Genomic DNA, 7617 nt, shown 5'->3' with positions numbered 1-7617 from the left:
GGTAACTTATTTTTAACTAGCTTCGATTTAATATGCGTCCTCGTATATTCTTTTTGTGTTTATATCTTAAGACTTCAGGATTTTTTATGAGAACTGTATCCTTATTTTTGTAATCAAAATCTTTTCAATTTTTATTGAGCTTTTCAATTGTTTTGCATATTTTTTCATCAGTTAAATTTCTAACTTTTTCAATACCGGCGAATAATACTTTTTCGTACGGTGCTAAATTTTATTTTTGCATATCTAAAATTTTGTGTATTTTAAAAATTTATCTATTATTGTATGGAATATTTCTTTATATACAAGTATGGCCGAAAATATTAAATAGCCCATACTATGACGAGAAGTTCCTTATCTATAGTAGAGTAATTATATTCATGATTGTTCAGGGTTCTACAAGCTAAGCAGACTATATGATCCTCTTGAGACAGGACCGTTGTAATTGAATAATTGGAGGTGTCTGTTGTGAAAACGAATTTCCCTTTGAAATAAAGATAGCGAATATAGGATAGCTTGTTATTAATTGTTTTGATTTTTGAAAGGAGTCCCTATATAATATTTATACAATCCCTATATAATATTTATAGTAATATTATTTTTATTACTTTTTTTGAGTATTTTGTCATAGACTGCGCTTCTATGCTTCTGTGTCAAGAAAGTTTTTATAAATTTCCTATAAAAGTTTAGGAGTTTTTCAAACTTGTTAAATTTTTAATCTTGTGATTCTTATGTGCAAAACATAACTTTAGACGAATTAATTACACTCAATATCTCAATACAAACTCAACACTTTCCCATTTATACAAATGACCAAACTTCGAGTATGAGCTTAGATAAAAACTGAAGATCATCCTCAAGTCTCCTTCTTACTCTCATTATTGATCCATTAAAGGGTATAGGAAAAATACCTGACTTTAACGGAGACTTTAGAGACCTACAAAACTTTGTAGATTTTTGGGACAAAATACACCATCCTTTATTAAAATATGAGTTAAATAAAAGTATTTTTCTTAATTTAATAATGGAAACCCAAGGAATAAGAGTTCAGCCAAAATAATAGGAATAGCCAAAAATTAAATTAAAAGATTTGCACAACTTACCTCGATAACTTTCAATAAAACCAAAAAAACAATAACTACAATCATAATGATAACAGACAGAATAATTATTATAATTATAACAAAAATAGATTAAACAATTACGGTTATGGTGAAAGAAATAACGACCTAATTATGATGAAAGAAATAATTTAATAGTAATTACAGTAACACATACAATAAAAATTTTTATCGCCCAAGTCAAAGAAACACCAACCGATGGAGCCGATAGACATTAATCTTAAAGAGGTCCAACAAATTAAACAATATAGAGAAATATCACATAGTCAAAATTTTAATTTAGCATCCTCGACATCGACGTTGCCTATATAACTGTTGATAGTAATACAAGATCCTTGAAGCTTATTAAAGATTCTGGAGCCACCCATTCTATAATACATCCAATTCTCTGCCAACCAAAATATTTACAGAACAGTAGCATTTCATTAAAAACGGCTCACCAAAAAGTTAAAATAACTCAAAAAGCTACTATTCCACTATTAAACAACATTTTATTACCACTACAAGTGAAAATAGAATATTAAAAAGAAATTTATTCATAAAACATAGGAGCATAAAATTACATTTTTCTCACGAATAGGAGTTTTCTTTTTTAGAAAAACAAGAGGGAATCACAAATTACTAATTCCGATACAGCAAAAAAAAGCGTTAGCTTATCTAAAGGAGCAGAAGTCCTTAGATGGCATTGTGACTCCTTACGTGCGAATTTATTGCGTAAAAAATTACACAGTTAGGGCAAATATTGACAACGATACCGAAAATTTAATTAATAGAAACACTGTTGAAACCCAAGTAGAAAATTCGGAAAATTATAAAATTATCGAAGAAGTTGAACACAAAAATTTATTTGGCCCAACATGAACTGAACACCGCAACCAGGAGAAAAGAGCACTACGTAAAATTATAAGAAGATTTTCCAAAATATTTTACCAGGAAGATTTCAATTAGTCCTTCACGAATATTATTAAATATCCAATTCGTACAACAATTCACGTATCAATCTTTGTAAGATCCTATCGTTACCCTTCGACTCCCTTATTCGGGAGGACCAAATGGCGAGTTGTCATCGATTATCGTAAGTTGAACGAAGTGACGATGAATGACGATGAATCTTATACCCAACATAGATGATATACTAGCCAAAGAAACCAGTATTTTACGACTCTGGGTCTTGCTAAGGGGTTTCATCAGAGATGGATGAAAACAATGTCCACAGACTACTTTTAGTGTCGAAAACGAGCATTATGATTTTCTACGTATACTTTTATGGCTGAAAACAGTCCCAGCAACTTTTCAGAAATTGATAAATTATATTTTGACGGATTATATTGATAAAACCCTCCTCACATATATGGATAACCTTATAATTTTTTCTTTTTCACTTGAAGAACTTACAGATTCTTTGACTAAAATTTTCAAATGACTGGCAGAAGTAAATTTCATGGTACAACTGGGCAACTCTAAATTCTCTAAAAAGAGATAGAGTTCTAAGTACATATTTTTTACTTCGGAGGAGATCAAAATGAACCCAAAACAAATAAAAACGTTTCAGTCGGTATGAACCGATTGAATTATACCCTGCACCTTTCATTGTTGTATAGCAATTACTCAAACCTGTGAAACCATTCTATAGAAACTTCACGGATATGTCTGACCCATAATTAGTCATCCGACTACCAAGTTTCATGAATCTGACTTTATAATTTTTCCAAATATTTAAAATTAGCTTTTAAAGTTGTATGGCAGGTACCCGAACCTGCCAAGCGATTTCACTAAAACTTCGCTAATATATCTGATCTATAATTGGACACACAACTGCCAAATTTCATGAATCTAACTTTTTTATTTTTTCAAATATTTAAAGTAAGCTTTTGGACTTGTATGGGAGCTACTCGAACCTGTCAAGCGATTTTACCAAAACTTCAGAAATATCTTTGGTCTATAATTGGACACACAACTGCCAAGTTTCATGAATCTGACTTTATTATTTTGCCGATTATAAAAAATTTGCTTTTGGAGTTGTATGGCAGCCACCCGAACCGATGCAGCTATCTCATTAAAATTTTTAAAGCATATGTAGAATATAATTGGACACATGTGTACAAAATTTTATATTTGTACCTTTATTAGTTTTTGAAATAATTAAAATAAACTCTTTGAGTTGTATGGCAGCTACCCGAACCCGTTGTCCGAATGGGTCCAATAACAATAGGGTTCGTCCTTGGCACAAAAGAAGCAACTTGTGAAAGTTTAGTATCGGACAGACGGACATGTTTAAATCGACGCAGAATTTTACGCTGAGCAAGAATATATATATATATGTCCATACCGCAGATGACTCCTTCAAGTAGTTACAAACTCCATACCAAAGTTAATATACCCTTCACGAAGTGCAGGGTATAAAAATACTTTGCGTTAGGGAGTTTCCAATACCAATATTTCCAAACCAAATAAAGCGATTTTTTGGATTGACGTGCTTTTACAGGAAATTTATAAAAGACTATTAAATAAAGGATTACAAAATATCTTACGAAAAATTCTAAAGTTAATGCTAATGACCAAGAATATAAGTCTACTTTTGAGTTGTTAAAGAAGTTGTCAACACATGAACCGATTTTGACATGCCCAAATTTTGACAAAATATTTACTGTAACAACGGATGCGAGTCGGTACACTTTGGATGCCGTATTCTCTCAAGACAAAGAGGCATGCGATATGTTACGAGCTTGTTTAAAACTGCCGAAATTCGACTATGAGATTAAGTATAAATAAAGTTGGGTCAAACCAATGGTTTGTATTGTAGCACTTTTTCCTTCAAAAAGTGAAAATATTGTTTAAATAATTTGCTTTTAAATTATTTTCATTCATATACGAAACTATTTCTAGGATTGCATATATTTAGGATGAACGATTTATGCGGTCTTTGAATACAAAAATACATTTAAAGAAGGGTTAACGTAATGCTCGATTTTAAGGGTTACTTGTATGAGTTAAGAAAAATAATTATGTTTTTTAATGGTTTAGTGGTTTGGGAAATAAAGGATGCCAAGTATTCAAATCTTACAAATTTCGAGAGTTGATACCTTAAGAGGAGGTGGAAATGGGAAAAATTTTCTTTCAACGAAATAAACTATTTATGAATATCTAGGAGCTGCTAAAATTTCAGACTCCTGTAACGTACGGTGTAGAAGAAAAACGGTAAGAAATTTTTGAGAAAAACGGGGTTTAGCTAACGGTAAAATTTAACGTTAGCTATTTACGACCACTTTGTTTTCTTTAACGTTCAAATATGGTATACTGCGGTAGAAGAAGCAAGATACTATTTTTCTGCGTTTAAATAATTTGAAAAATGCTTATGGTTTCATTGCAATAAATAGTTGAAAATGGCATTTTTAGGATTTTGAGGGACTATATTTTAGGATTTTAGAGAGGGGGAGATAGGTAAAAATTTTCTTCTACTGAAATGGGTTTCTAGTAAAAATTTATGTACATATAAAATTTCAACTTTCTATCTTAAAGGGTCCCTGACTTCAATATTACGTAAACTTTACAAAGTATAACATTAAAAAAAGTTTAGTAAAAGCTGTTAACATTGTACGCTTTTCGTAAATGCTCTCTATGCGTAGTGGATACGTAAAATAAAAGTAAATTGGGTATCAAAAAAATAGAGCACGCGTTTCTTATACATATCATATAAATATTACCAGAAATAACCAACTAAATAAAGTAGCATATATTTTCAACAATAAAGTGCTAGTTATTAAGTTTTTTCCCAAAACCAACCCTTATTTAAAGAACTTATTTCATGATTTTTTACCCTCATGATTTAATAATTATGTGTTTAAAATTTATTTCTGTACGCAAAACAACAGTTTTCAATATTATTCAATCCATACAGGAAGATTAAAAAAAATTAGCTAAGAAGTATGAAGAAGGTAGATTAAAAGGAATCATATAGGAAGATTAAAAAAAAATTAGTTGAAGTTATGTACTTCAAATTTTTGCGAATTTTTCGAAACCATTATAACAATTTTTTTTTGAAAATTTCTCTTAAACTTTTATAATAATATTTATCTGTTATATATTTAAAAAAGCAAAAAAATTAAACAAAATAAAAAAAAAATTTTAAATAATCCAAATAAAGAAAAATACGACAATATCCAAGCAAGCATCGTTCCAATAACCTTCTGGTTATCAGACTACCACTCTATTCAGGCTACGTAGTGCCTTGAATTTCACTTTATAGTTCTATATATACATAATTCTATTTTATTCATATTTCGTATAACTCTTCAAAAACCATTCTATTTTACATTATGTATACACAGCTACTTCTCAGGTGTCAAAAGGTACGGGTATTCTAGAAGGGCTAGAGACATGGGACAAAGGGCATTAGATGGGGTTTTTCATCTAGGGTCCCAGAAAAAGCATTAATACCACCCACTCAACCCCTTTATCCACTCTCAAGATGCTTTGTGACCGCTTTTTACAAAATGGTGCTACATTCTGCAGGGGTAATTTTTATTTACATTAAGTGGTATAAATATTGTATATAAATTCGTTTTTGAAAGTGTGAGTTATAATAAAAAGTGAACACTTTCTTAAGAAAATTGTAAAAATTTAATAAAATCTTCATTATTTTATAATATTTCTTAAATTTTTTTTCGCGATCTGTACATTAATATTCTTGACAAGTACATTAAATTCTTGACAATATATTTTTAGAACAAAATTTAATAAGAATATGTTATTTTATTGCATTAAACTTTTATAAATAGGGTATTTTCAAAAAAATATTTAGGGCGGAAACTCGCTGATATTGATTTTAACAAAAATAAAATCAATAAAAAAAGTTCATCTGGCATTTTTCAGGGTTCGAAGCTGGGACTTTTTTCATAGAAATCGTGTGCTATACGCATTACACTGTATAGTATTAACAAAATATGCATGTATTTAAAATAAAAATATATACGTGCATGGATGTTAGTAGAGAATTATTTTATACGTAACCAGTAATTGAGCGCTTAAAGTGCTTATTGTCAAAGGTATTTTACGAGGTTGCGAGGTTGTAAAATAAATTACTCAAACGATATTAGATCTCGAAGGAACTAAAAAACTAAAATCTTATAAAGCAAATAACAAAATTGCGTAATTTATTCAAATATCAAATATTCAACAAATAATTATATTCAACAAATACCCATATTACAATGACGTTTTGTGCAAAGATTTCATTGTTCTGACGTCTTTGTAAAAGAAGTTAAAACAGAAATAGAATTTATAAAAATAATATAACTGCATTATAAAGGACAAAAATATCTAGTACTTATTTTGCTAAATGAGTATTTATTTAAAATATAAAGTTTACCATAAAAAATTAAAATTAATTACTGGTAGACTGACAAACAACGGCAAGATTGGTAACCAAGACAGAATGACAGAATAACCATAAAACCAAAATTTAAAAAACTAATGTAAAAGCCAAATTATACATGTAAATGTATAAATAAAACTATGTTATTTGTATAAAATAACATATATTGTATGCAATTCGTAAAACAGTACATTATAAATCAAGGTGTTTCAATTTAATTTGTGAAAATAGGAATAAATACGTTTTTTTTCCACTAGGTGAAAAAATTTCGAAAGACGAAGAAGGACGTCGCTACCTGTCTTTTTCCTCCAACAGTGTGGAACGTGACTCCTGCCTTAAAAAATCACCTAAACCCTGAACGGATAAAACTGGTCCTGCTTTTACCTCTGCGCTTACTTGTACTCCGTACAGGAATTAAATACCTTCCAAAAAGAAATTGGTATTCTGTGTTTAATCGAAAGATCTTGTTCGTTTAAGTTTGTCTGTCATAACGCCATTGTCTAGCAACCGAGCTGCTTCTATATTTGCTTGCTTTTCTAGACGAACCCTATGCTTTGTAGCACAACTCCCAATTTCATCTACAACCAAACGAATCCTAAGTTCCTGTGTATGTCACTGTTACGTATATATCATGACGGATTTACCGAGCCTGGTAGAACTTTATTCTGGAAGATTTGAATTTTGTTAATGTGAATCTTCTTTCAATCCTAGGATTTATTTTCTAATTGTGTTTCTTCTTTGTATGCTCTTTCTACCTTAGCTTGACATCTAAAGTCATTCCCAGGTATTTTGCTGAGTTATTGATTACTACGTATGTTCCATTTACGTTAATTTGCGGTGGATTCACTATTTTTCGAATGGTGATTATGTGAACCGATTTTGCTTCATTCAACTTCATTTTCCAATCTTTAGTCCACTGGCTTATTTTGTTACTTGCCTCTTATAATTTTTTTGTTGAACCGTCCGTCAATGTTCGATCCTACTGCCAGTATTGCAGAATCGTCAGAAAAAGGGGCTATCGTAGCATTTTCTATTTGTCGTAGATCACTCCTGTAAAGCAGGCACAAATTGGGCTGAATGCAGTGTATTGAGGCACATCTGCTCTTATTTCTCTTAGCGTGCAGT

This window comes from Condylostylus longicornis, unplaced genomic scaffold (genome assembly GCF_029603195.1).
Source record: "Condylostylus longicornis isolate FDR11 unplaced genomic scaffold, ASM2960319v2 ptg000152l, whole genome shotgun sequence".
In the NCBI taxonomy this organism is placed as follows: Eukaryota; Metazoa; Arthropoda; class Insecta; order Diptera; family Dolichopodidae; genus Condylostylus; species Condylostylus longicornis.
The sequence above is the reverse complement of the archived record's forward strand: the minus strand, read 5'-3'. Positions refer to the sequence as shown.